This window comes from Protopterus annectens, chromosome 12.part0, assembly GCF_019279795.1.
Source record: "Protopterus annectens isolate FY-2018-M chromosome 12.part0, PAN1.0, whole genome shotgun sequence".
Taxonomy (NCBI): domain Eukaryota; kingdom Metazoa; phylum Chordata; order Ceratodontiformes; family Protopteridae; genus Protopterus; species Protopterus annectens.
In genome coordinates this window covers 933,403,303-933,417,553 of record NC_056746.1, presented here as the reverse complement: position 1 = coordinate 933,417,553, position 14,251 = coordinate 933,403,303, and positions in this window count along the sequence as shown.

Sequence of the window (14,251 nt, the reverse complement as noted above, 5' to 3'; positions counted from 1 at the left end):
GGTCTACAGCTCAGCAAACTCTGTGGCCTCAGTGTAAATATCATTTGGGCATAAACACAAATTTTACATGTTATACGTATGGTACCACAATACATCACAGGTAATGTGAGCATGTTCCAGGTGGTGATATATAAGACAGGTGTTTCCATTCACATGGAAGAGCACCAGTAAGGTACCAGGCAATCAAACACGCATAAAACTCCAGTCAACAAAACTATTGTTGTAATGTGCAATGCGTGTCTTGCAGGTAACACCCACTTTCTGCAAATAAGAGACAACAATGTTAGATGTGGTATAAGAGGTTATTTTTCGGCTATCTTTCATAAGCGTTGTACTTCCATCTTCCTAATTTCTTGATGGGCTCCCATAGTGTCCTTGCCCACTGTCCATGAGAAGCTGTCACTATGCTAAATGAGCATGGAATCTAACTGAGTGTGGGGTATATGTTTAGGGTCCAAACTTCATCACTCCACTGTTTTCTTAAATACAGCCCTCACCTGAAGCTGGGTAAGCAGGGTACCTTTCTCATGACAGAAAACTGCTCCTTGTTAAGTGCTAGTTTATGATGAAACAGTGTGAGTGGGCTTCTGTGTTGTAGGCGCAGTGTTTGGTAATGTTGTAGGCATTGTACTACATTCCATTCTGTGGTCCCTGAGGCTGAAGCCAGCCACTGGTTCTTCACCTCCTGACCAATCATAGGTTGATCCTATTTGTCCTTTGGATACTCTTATTTTAACCAGATAAATTCTCCACATATTTATTTACTTAAAACAGCTTTTAAACTTACTTTCATACATACATACATACATACATACATAAATAAGTAATTTCATACATACATACATAAATAAGTAAACACATTACATGTGGAATTGTGATTTTATTTCTTTAAAAAATAAATAAGCAAGCAAACACACAGGTCTCATGTGAAGTCATTGTTTTATTTATTTGACTATTTTGCAGTTAATGACTTATTTAGGCATACATTGGTATTTTTGATATAATGTAACAGTTGTACAGAGAAACAGTGTAAATTGCAATGGAGCGCAAATGTGATATTTTGTTGCAAACATACAATTTGCTGAACAATCATGTAAATTCAAGATATCTGTGATATACACTCATTAGCTTAAAGAATACAATTATGCCTAAAAATATAACATAAATAAAAATGGAGGCATCCTTGGATATGTAACATAGCCACTTGATTAAACACCTTATTTATATTTATTTATATTTTCACATTTTATATGCATGTACATACATACAAATATTTTAGGCATGGGCGATAATGCCCTTGTAAATGTACCCAAACAGTCATTTCCATATAAGTGAAGAAACGCATTCTTAAATTGTGAAGTAGTGCTTGCTTTAATATAATTAGAAATGTTATCCATGTATCAGCTACTCTTACAGAGTTCCAGTTACATTTCTCATTCCTACATCATTGCCTACACAGATTATCTGATTCTTTATTACTCCTTGATAACTCTAAACATTCCTAGAGGTAGTTGTCTTTAATTATTCTACTTAAATATCAATATGAGATGGAGTAAAAAGTTTAATATTTTAAACTGTTGTAATAGTTTAAACTTTCAGATCCACAAATGCCCTTGGTATATTTTCTATGTGCTCTTTCCAATGTAATTAAGCTAATTTTTATAATAAGATTTCTAAATTATTATTCCATACTCTACTTTGGGTATAATGTAATTTACAATCCATCATTTCATCATTTCTGATTTCCTAGACTTAATATAAATATTTTCTTTACAGCCTATAGATTTAAAAATGACAGTTAACCAATTTGCTGATATGATCAGACAAAAAAACCCTCAAGAAGGATTTACCCATGTACCCTGCTTCTTGAATGAATCCACATTTTAAATCACCATGTGCTGTATTAAGTACTCATCCTTTAATCTAGCTTTCTCAAATCTCATAGGCTTTGCTGTTGATAAATTTATCAGCATATTATTCTCCTGTTCCCAAATGGTTTGAAATACTGAAGTCGTGAACGGTTTAAGAAACCCGGTGTTTGTGTTCCAGGTGTTCCACCCTTAGTGACTGTCTTTAGTAAATTGGTTGTGAATGATTTATATAAAATGAAATCTAATGGCAAGCAATATAGGACCAAAGGAAATTTAACATCTGGCCAGAGGAGAGCTTTAGCAGGGTTGAAGAATGGTCATTGCATCGTCATTAGACCTGCTGATAAAGGAGGGAGTCTAGTAGTGATGGACTCTGAGTTTTATGATCAGACGATGAAACGGATGTTGGGGGATGAGAAATTCTACTGTGCCATAGAGCAAGATATAATTAGGACACATATATATATATATATATATATATATAGGATATGTGGCATGTTGGATGATCTTTTTAAGAGTCATGTCATCATTGAAGAACTATTTGAGTATCTGTTTGTCAGTGACCCCCTCATACCTGTAATTCAAGGCCTTCCCAAGATCCATAAGGACGGCCGTGTTCCTCCTATGAGGCCCATAGTTGCAGGTAGGGGGTGGTCTATTGAGCCCTTTTCTATATATGTTGAGAGGTTCTTGCACCCAGTTGTAGATGCCAACCCTCATATATTAAAGGATACCAAACAGTTTTTGTTGGATCTATATGAGTGTATGAAAGCAGTACCTGTTGACCTTCCCTTCATAATGGCCACTTTGGATGTCCATTTGTTATTCACTGTGATTCCAAATGAGGAAGGGGTCCAGAAGGTTCATGACTATTTGAAATGCAATACTGAGCTTAGTAGCTCTAGAATGGACCTTTTGGTTTTGTTCTTGGAGGTTGTGCTAGAAAACAACATCTTCTGCTTTGATTCATAGAGTTATCTGCAGAGGGATGGTGTGGCTATGGGCACTTCATGTGCCAATAGCTACGCCAACCTATTTATGGCTGCATGGGAGTTGGAACATTTGTTTAAACTGGAGGAGTTTTCCCTCAATGTCCTTTTCTACAGACATTTTGTGGATGACCTCTTCCTCATTTGGAGAGGTACTGTTGAAGAATTGGTTCTATTTATTGACAAAGTCAATGGGTTGTCTCCATACTTAAAGTTTAGTCATGAATTTTCTGACAAATGGATATCATTCCTTGATGTTTATATTGAAAGGTTGGCAAATGGTTTATTGAATACAGGGGTGTACAGGAAATCTGGTCACTGGAATGCTCTCCAACATAGACACAGCATGCATCCAGGGTATACATTTAGGAATATTGTGAAGGGTCAAGTCATGAGGGTCTCACGGTATAATCCCTCAGATGAAGGATTTGACATTGCACTTAATGACCTATGCAACAGATTCAGGGCGAGAGCTTATAAGAATGATGACATAGAGAAAGGCATGTTGACCTTTCTGCCCTAAGAGTTGGCAGAGCTACCCCTTATTTTTCAGATTCAGTGGGAGCCGTGACTGAAAATGATCATCATGAGTCTCCAGCTGATTGAGCTAGTAAGATCAGAATACCCTTATTTTATACCCAGGATGTGGGGAACATCAAGGATGTGATTAGACTGCAATGGGAGGTATTGACAGTAGATCCTGATATTAAAGAAGTAATAGGGGATGTTCCGCAGTTTGTGTATAAGAAAAAAACTGATTTAAAGAAGTTACTGTGTCATTCCAGGCACAGAAATGGTGATTATGACAGGTCAGGGACCCTTCCCTGTAACTAATGCAATTTTTGTAGATACATTGACTCCACCTCCACCTTTATACACCCCACTAGTATCATTAGGTATGATTTCAAGGACTCTGCCAATTGTATGTCAGAACATGTAGTCTATCTTGCATCCTGTTTTGGATGCAGGGCATTCTATGTTGGCAAACTGGATAGGAAGTTTAGGGACTGAATAAGGGAACATCTTTATCAGATTAGGATTGGATCCATGCTCAATGGCCTATCCAAACATGTCGATTGCACTGATGATACACATGGGTTTAGCTTTAGGGTTATTGAAGTGGCACCCATCCATTCTAGAGGTGGGGATATAAGGAATCGGACTGAGACACAAGAAGCGAAGGGGATCATTAGGTTGAGGGCGGATGCCCTCCCAGTTTAAATGACAAGACACCACTGAAGCCCTTCTTCAAGTCTAGAGGACTCAGATAGTAGTTCTGTAGGTCATTTTTATACATCTATAATGGTATACTTGGGTCCTGTGGACTGTTTTCTGGACTAGATGTAGATATTAGTTTTCAGCACGTCCCTTATAGATATGTTCCAGTTTCCCTATCTATTGTTACACATATGTAGTCATGTTTATATATAGTTGTTATGAGATTATATTTATGTGCACAGTATGTTACTATGTTCTAATAGGCATAGAAGATACTTTTAAGAAGTATAGATATACATTTTTTACATCTCCATATATTAACATTTTATATTCATGCATTTGTATTTTATATTTCGTTTTTAAAGGAAGCTGTTACTTTAATAGTTAGAATGTATCATTTGTTTTTACTTTGGCGCCTTTTTTTCTTTTATAATGATGAACAGCTGTGAATATTTGTATATGGTCTGAGGAAGCCCTGTCAGGGTGAAAGTGCTTACTACTCTTCCTGCTCTTGAATAAACTTATTTGCTGTGGATGATATTGTTCTGACTTAATATTGGATGTTCTTGCGTATCTGCAGCCTTTGTTCACTCCGGCACCTTACTATTTTTGTTATACTGTTTACCTATTTAGTTAACTGCATGCAAACAATAGAGCACTAGAAATTAAAAAGAGAGATCAGAACGACATAAGGCAAAGAGGTATGAGCCCAAGTGATAGGACACACTGACTGTAACCTAGATATTCACCTGTCCAGTTAATGTGTCTTTGCCATGTCCTATTTGTAAGCCATGCAGCTACCCATCTTATAAAAATTAACATCAGTAAATAGTTGTTCTAATGTAATGATCATAGTTTTGCGTATGATCTTATCAATGTCTGACATTAAGCCCATATAAGTTACAACACAATACAATATGCCATTTATAACTGTTATTGCATTATTACAGAGGATCATGTTGCAGGTAGTTATATATCTATTTTCAGCATATGCATGCTTATATAGAGTTTCAAGTCCTAGTATTTTCAATGCCAGTGATTCATTATGTAAAATAACCTTCTCCATTTATTTTCTATAGAAACAAAGTAAAGTTATGGGTCTATGTGTCTCTGGGGTTGTCCTGTTCCCCTTTCCCTTAAACATGGGTAGAACAATTGCACGCCTCCAGTCCTGAGGAATGTCCTCATACTTTAATAACCTGGTGAATAACAAATACAATGATTCTGTAAGTTCATGCTGAAGTGTTCTCAGGTCATTGTTACTAATTCAATTTCATCCCTGTTCTTTGCATCCAATGTGTGCATAATTATGTTTCAATATAATGTAATGTAAATTAATTTCAGTATCTGAAGTTAACGGGATGTTAACATGGAATTGTGATTTGAACATCCAGAAGTTTCAGTGTCGAAAGTCTGTGTTACTGGTAAAGTTTTTGCAGGGAGCCAAGCCCTCCTGCACCCCCCACACACCCTACATATTTTATATTCAACTTCGAGATCACACTACATTGAAAAAAGGGTACATGTCCCGATCCCCACTGTAGTATGATCAGTTATGAGAACTTTGATTCCACATTAGCAAATGCACAGTACCATTCGCTAATGTGGATTCGACCATTTTTCATATCGGCATTATGAAAACTTGGTTGTGTTGTGAGTGAAATATTTAATTTTCATATTATTTAAATGCTTGTACCTACATGGTCAAACTATTGGAGGAGTTCACTGGAGAAAAGGTTTAATTTTGGTGTCATTTCAGTGCTTGTGTATACATGGGCAAAGTACGGGAGGGGACGTTGGGGGAAAAGTTTTATTTTTATGTCATGTAACTGCTTGTGCAGACAAGGGAAAACTACTGGAGTGGTTGTTTGGGCTAATGTTTCATTTTGGTGTAATTTCAGTGCTTCTGCATGCGTAGACACACTGCTAGAGGGATCCTATGGGAAAGGTTTCATTTTGATGTCAAAGTCCTTGTGCATACATGGGCAGTCTACTGGTGGGGCCTTTGGGGGAAATGTTTTATTTTGATGGCATGTAACTGCTTGTGCATACAAGGGAAAACTACTGGATTGGTTGCTTGGGCTAATTTATGTATTTATTTATTTATTTGCTTTTGTTAACCAGGAAAGTCCACTGTGCTGGTGTGAGCCCATTTTCAGTGGAGGCCCGGGAAGAAAAGCTCCAAAAACAATGTACATAATAAAGTATTTGTTTAGAAAGTTAATAACAGCATTTAATAATATACAAGAGTAACAATATAAGAGTCAGAAGTAACACAGTAACATAGACAATGTATGGCTATATTTTATGGAAGACTTGGATGCTTGGCAAGGTATTCAGTATAACAGACAGATTATGATAATCTACACAGACACAATTTTTACACACGATGAGAGGCAGGATGAGTCACACTGTGCTATAATTAAGGGTGAGTGGAGAAGAGTGTGGGTATCTGAGAGATGAGTCAAGTCAGGAATCAGGTTACTGAGGAAATGGGGATAGTGCAAGGGCATAGCCATTGAGAGGAAAGATGTTGGTGAAGTGATTTTTTTGAATGAGGGCGTATTATTTATAGTCCCAAGAGAAGTTGGAAGGGCATTCCAGAGTTTAGTTACAGTGAAAGAGTAAAGGTATTGGCCTGCAGGGAGTTTAGGTCTCGTAACTTGGATAAGTGATTGATTTTCAGATCTTAGAGGTCAGTCTGGTTTATAAAGAATCAGAAGTGAAGCAAGGGCTGGGCATTTGGAGGAATTATAAAAGAATCTGTGTGCTGTAGATAGTTGTATGTATGTGAGGTGTTGTAGCCAGTTCAGGGATTGTAATGAGTGACAGTGATGGGAAGAATGTTTTGCCCTGGTCACAAATTTAGCAATTTTGTTATAGCAGCTATCCGTTTTAGTTTTTAATGAGGATAGGATGTTTGTTAGAATGAGGGCACCATAGAGGAGGGAAGGTATGAAAAAAGTTTGGGTGAATGTTTTTCTAGTAGAGTAGTTTAAACAGTGTTTATGTTGGTAGAGGGTACTAAGTTTTTGGTGTGTTTTTGATGGTGTTGTGGATGTGTTGGTCAAAGGCTAAGTTGTCATCTAAGGTTACGCCAAGTAACTTGGTATGGGAAACTACCTCTAAGGCAATCTTGTTGGAGGATAAAATGATGAATTCAGATTTATTAACAGTGGTACTTTTTGTGGGTGTAAAGGGCAGGAGTTTGGTTTTATTTGGGTTGAGGGCAAGGTGATTATTTTTCATCCAGGTTTTGGTAATGGAGAAAGCATTCTGGGTGATTGTCAGAAGTTCATTTTCAGAGTTACCAGAGCAGATAATAGTAGAATCATCTGCGTGTTAATGTTTAATTTTGGTGTACTTTCAGTGCTTCTGTCTGCATAGTCATACTGCTAGAGGGATCCTGTGGGAAAGGTTTCATTTTGATGTCAACGTCCCTGTGCATACATGGGCAATCTACTGGTGGGGCCTTTGGGGGAAATGTTTCATTTTGGTGTCATCATAACTGCTTGTGCATACATGGCCAGACTACTGTAGGAGTCATTTATTTAAGGGCTTCTGCATACTTTGGAGGGCAATCCTATCTCTGGGTGGGGAGAGGACTGAGAATAGTTAAGATCTGAAGCTGAACAATGGTATTGCAACAAAAAGTGGCAAAAAAAAAAACACTTTTCATTTTTATCTTCACTTTGGAACACACAGTAAGTCCCTTTGAAATGCAGAGATAGTACGTAGGCTGCCCAAGGTTTGTCTTGAGAATTCACACTCGCGCTGTAAACATGCATCCCAAGTTTCCATTTCTACACTGATGTTTGCTGCATAATGAAGTTCTAAAAATGGGGGGAAGCATTGTATTTTTTTGCAAAACACTTGACTGTTTTAAAATTAATATACGCATGTGCACAGCTATGCAAATTAAGCTCTAAGGGTTCCGTATCTGTTTCTCTGAAAATAAAAATAGTAACGAAGCTGTTCGAGAAGTAGAATTGTAAGGTAACTGTTGGGCATTCATTATTACATTTATTGCTTATGCACCTAGAGTGGAGCCAGGAGGTTGACTTTGGTTACTAATGACAGCAAAACAGTTAACTATGTTATATATTTTATATGCGGCCCCAAGACAATTCCTTTTCATTTAGGACTGCCCAGGCAAGTGAGAAGGCTCTCTGACAGGACCCTGCACAGACATGTAAATGGCTGCATTGAGGCTGCCAGAGGTATCCCCAGATCTTTTAAGGTCAAGATAGCCTCCCTGGCTAAGGACAATCACAAAGCCTTCTTCAGCTATGTCAGTAACCTTAAGGATTATACTCAGCAGTGCTCGGAAGTGGTGGTAACTTCTACAGCCGTCACTGACCTGGGTGGCATAGCAAATCTACTGGCTGATAAATCTAGCTCTAATGTTTGTTTATTTATTTACTGCATTTGTTTACCAGGAAAATCCACTGGGCCTAAAAGAGCCCATTTTTAGTGGAGGCCTGGGGAGAAAAGCTCCGACAAGAACATAGATGCAGAAAAAAATGAAACATTAATTGGTACAGAAGTAGAAACAGTATTACACATAGTGGTTGCAGTAATATATACAGAATATACACATAACTCAGGAATTTAGTTGGTTGCCAGATGAATTCAGAGTGGTAAAAATGGAGATAAATTAATTAGCATTATTGTACCAGTATCAACAAGTAATGAAAGAAAAAACAATAATAAATATGGAGAAAGTATCATCAGTCGCTAGTAGTAAAAAGGATAGGAATTTAGTTATCATATAAGGAGAGGGAGGAGGTTAGGTTATAGAGCAGGTACAGAGCCAGGAAGAGTTGAGATGACCTCCAGTATCCCCTGTGAAATCCCTTCTTGCATATCCCCCAGATATCAACAGGGAGCAGGTCCTGGAGGTGCTCACTAAAGGGAAAAACAGTGCCTCATTGGCCCTGACAATATTCCCGGTTGCCTCCTAAATAGCATAAAACATGACCTAACAGCACCACTTGAAGCACTCGTCAACTACAGCCTCAAAACAGGTTACATGCCAGGTGAATGGAGGGCCACAACCCTCACCCTTCTTCATAAGGGTGGACCATCAGCTGACCCCAGGAACTACAGACGCATCAGTCTTGACAAGTCTTGTATACAAAGGCATGGACCAAATTATCATGGAAATGATTAACAAGGACAATTGCAAACAACAGACACTGGACCCATTCCAATTTGGCTTCATTAAGGGAAGGTCTTGCCTACTTAACTTGTTGACATCTTTGAGAGGGTCACCATGGCTTCAGATGAGGAGAAAATAGTGCATACCACTTACTTTGACTTGAAAAAGGTGGTCAATACAATACCCCACTCAGGTATTGTTGTCAAACTCTCAGAACTAGGCATAAATCCCAACATAACTCATTAGATTGCATGCTGGCTCACAGACAGGACCCAAGAAATCAGGATCAGTGACACTACCTCCACCAAGAGACTAGTGAGCAGTAGTGGGTCCCAAGGTTTCTTGTCATGCCCGCTCCTATTTTAATATCTCTCTTTCTTGTTGCCAAATAATGCTTGATAAAAAAGAAGCAAGCCGGATTACTAGAGAAGGAGCAGCATATAGCCCAGGACTCAATGAATTTATATAATATGTTTCGAAATGGCTTTATTATTTTTTATGTATTTTTACTCGTATTCACTTATTTTTTGGAAAAATTTATCTAGTTCTTTATTAAATTGTTAGCATGAATGATTAAGAATATAAAAAAAACAGTAATATTTTATTATTAATATTGATAGTATGTATCACAATTAGATATGTCTTTTGCCTGTTTTTAATAGACAACCATATCTTTAAACGTTTAATCAACGTTTTAACCTCTGCGCGCATTGTGTGCTCTCAGCTCAACTATTTCCCCACACGCCGGTCCTGCAGCTGTGATGTGCAATGTACAGCCCAGGTTTGCTGAGCTCCAATGTGCTTCCTCCTACAGTGGCACACCCCTCTGCAGGTGACATGTATTCCCTCTGAGCCACTCCTCGGTGTATTACCGCTGCGCCGTTTGGTACAGCCTTACGCTGGTGGGGGTTTTGCGATTCAGTATTATCTGCCTCATTTGCATGGCATTGACTACTAATTCATAGTTACCACGCCAACACTGCCGCGACTCCTGGCAACCCTTGCACCGTGGATGTGGCTTTCCATGCATACCATGGTGTATTGTGGCTGTGAAGCTGATGTGTATTACACTGCTGTTTTATGACATTGTCATATTATTTCATTGTTTAGCACCTTCTGCAGACATGTCCTGGGGTTCTGCTGTGAGTTTCTGTGGACATACCATTTATGTTGTGCATGTTTTCTTTTGACATTCTCTGTGTCTTTCGCCATTGGCATATGGCAACAGTGTGATACCTGACGTTGACAGCCTTCCGTTACTCCTATGTTATGTTTGGGTAAATGTAAACCGTTTTTTTTTGGTTTACATTGCCGTGCCCTTATGCTACGCCTGCGCCACTTCGTGGATCGCTATATGCCTTCATTTGCATGGTGCAACACCGCACATGGGTTGTTTAGCATACCTACACCGGAGGCGGCGCAGATCCAGCGCACGCCGGTAGTGCACATGGGATTGGATCGTACCTGAATCGCTCGGCGGCCATATTTGGCGTTGTAACGCCTACGCTATGCGTCCGCCTGGCGCAGCGTTCATGAATCCCGGGGATATTCTATATTATTGTGCTCACATTTAGAAGCATTTGTAAAAAGTATAGTTCTTTTGCTGTAATGTGACTCAAAGATAATGTTAATCTGCACCTTCTAGGCACATGCAATACAAAATGATTTTCCATTGTAGATGATACAATTATGTGTGTAAAAACATGGTTGCAGAAATCAAAATGAGTGGGCACAGTTTTTCTTATAAATATTGTTAAAAAGTGTTTTGCAAATTCAAAAAAATAAATATATATGTTATACTGAACAAGATTACTTAAAATTGTATTAGTTTATACCGATCTGAAACTGCCTGTAATGAAATCCTTCCCAAGGAGTCAAAGTAACAGAATTTATGCAAAGGCTTTAACTGTTAATGTTATTAAATTTTATGATATTCAGGAACACAGATGGCACACAGATCTAAAACAAAGATTTCTAGATACTTTAAAGAGGCATGTAAATGTAATTATGTATTTTACATTATTTATTAGGTTCATAGGTATTTCCTAGGTTATTGTTCTGTGAGGATCTGTAGAAGCCTAGCCATGCATTCCCAAGAGGTTCATGGTTCCTGATATTGAAAACATGATTAATCCAGGGGCCTTTGTATTTTAACCTAGGGCCCATTCTATTTTAAGTATGAATAAAACAGAGCCAGGCAGGCACTTATTTGCTATCCCTATCTAAAAGGGACAGTGGTGCTAATCCAGAGTTGAACTTGCAGTTTCCCATCCATTCATCCAGACTACATTTGAATACAGTAATAGAGATACTTTGCATTATATGGAGTGGTAGACAATTTCAAAGTGGTATCCCCCCAGCATGTTTTATTTAAGTTACAGAAGAGATTCAAATCTGTCCAGTGGGTGTTTATGCCACTATTGGACTTGAGAATGTGCAGTAGGTCTGAAGGGATGGACTTGGAAGAAGCCATAGGTTCATAGTTGGTACTAGGCTATCGGCCCTAGGGTCTATACAAGCCTAGCCATAACAATTCCCTGCCTATTTCTTTCCATACTATTTACTTCCCTGGACACATAAGCATGGCATATTGTGCCTCAGTAGTCTGTATGTTACTGAGAAGAGGTGCTTGGCTTTGAGACCATTATGATAGTTTATATGATTTAGGTCCTTTGTTTTCTTGGTGAGAAACCATTTTGGACATTTGAGTTGTGCCAGGTGTTTGACAGGTACATACCAAAAGGTACATTATACTTAATGCTTGGCCTACTAAGTGCAGATTACAATGGAATAATTGGATCCATGTAACTGGATGCCATTCCCTTACTAATAAGCCATGAATGAAGAAGAACTTTCGGACAAGGGTGATAACATGATGATACAAAGACAGCTCACTGTCTAAATATATAAATATAATAATATAAATATATATATAAAACAAAGGAAGTTAAGGCTTTGGAGAAATTTTTTACAGTGGTTTCCTTAATGGGGGGTGGGGGCGGGATGTGGATGTCTAGGGTGACTAGCTTGTGGTCGGATCTGACCAATGAGGAATTGACCTCTGGTGTGGAACACCAGTCACCCATGTTGGTAATGACCAGGTCTAGGATATTGCTGTCCCTGGTGGGGGTGTGTATAAGTTGATCCAAGGCATTGGAATTTATGAATACCGGACAACATTGAGCAAAAGAGCTGGTACATGAGTAGTTTTCCCATTTAATGGCAGGGTAGTTGAAATCACCCATTATTAGGGTGTTAGGTTGTACCCTGGAGAAGTTAAAATGTTGCTTAATGCTACACTCATACCAACCTGAGACACATTCCTACTGAAAGTGGTATAATTACTTATTCTATTTACAATTTTCTGTTTGTGTGTTGCACCATGGAGTTCAGGTTGTGACTCAAAATGGTCTGTCAGCCTCCCACTTACATGGTTATCAAGCTGAAATTAGTAAGTAGACAAACAAACAAACAGCTGAATAAAGAAATAAGGGGAAAATAAATGACTTCAAACTGAGGTTAAGAATAATTTAATGGTACCTTGGAGAGTTCACTGAACATCAGTTTGTTGTTTCATTACATATTGAAATAAACAATTCAGTGTTTGTTTGCAGGTACTTTATGTGTGTATACTTGGTACTGTTACAGGACATAAAAGACAGTAGGAGGTATTCAGAAAGGAGAAATAGCACAGTTATAAAGCTAAATTATTCAGCCAGTGTTGACATGCATGGCATGTGCATTTCAGAGATATCTGTAGCACAATCATGGTAGTATGGAAATTGGTGTGGTCAGTAGTATATATTAATGACCATATAATGACATTCAAATGAGGTGGCTTATAGAAATACAATCATCAATAAACTGATGTTTTGGTGTGCATTTATATTCTATATGCAGCATGCACATTTGTAAGATACTTGATAATTGTACATTAGGTTGATAAGTTCATAGGTATATACTAGGCATGCAGCTCAAAAGCCCATTGATAAGAATAGCCAACTAAGCCCAAGCACTTTTGATTGAGTTAAGCTCCATGGCCAGGAAGCACCATACTATATACCCCAAAGAGGATTTAGGATTTGCAGACCATTCATTCAGAATATTACTGAATACAGACCAGGGGTAGTATTGCTTGACATGTATAGGAAGTTTATTCGATACGTATAGGATTCCTTGGGATAGAAATCTGTGTCAGCCATGTTCTATTTCTGTGTCTATAAATGATTACAGTCTTTGTCATGGGTGTTCTTGGTGGTGTGCATTTTACATAGTTGTAAGTGGTCGAGCAGGGTAAAATGGGCCATGTACCCTAATGATGGACAGCACCTGGTCTGATGAAGAATGGCCTATAGATCAAGAACTGCAGATATCAAAAATGCCACTTGAAGCCTAGATATAAGTATCACCACAAATAATAGGCAACAGTAAGGATTGTGGAAGGGTCTACAGCTCAGCAAACTCTGTGGCCTCAGTGTAAATATCATTTGGGCATTAACACAAATTTTACATGTTATACGTATGGTACCACAATACATCACAGGTAATGTGAGCATGTTCCAGGTGGTGATATATAAGACAGGTGTTTCCATTCACATGGAAGAGCACCAGTAAGGTACCAGGCAATCAAACACGCATAAAACTCCAGTCAACAAAACTATTGTTGTAATGTGCAATGCGTGTCTTGCAGGTAACACCCACTTTCTGCAAATAAGAGACAACAATGTTAGATGTGGTATAAGAGGTTATTTTTCGGCTATCTTTCATAAGCGTTGTACTTCCATCTTCCTAATTTCTTGATGGGCTCCCATAGTGTCCTTGCCCACTGTCCATGAGAAGCTGTCACTATGCTAAATGAGCATGGAATCTAACTGAGTGTGGGGTATATGTTTAGGGTCCAAACTTCATCACTCCACTGTTTTCTTCAATACAGCCCTCACCTGAAGCTGGGTAAGCAGGGTACCTTTCTCATGACAGAAAACTGCTCCTTGTTAAGTGCTAGTTTATGATGA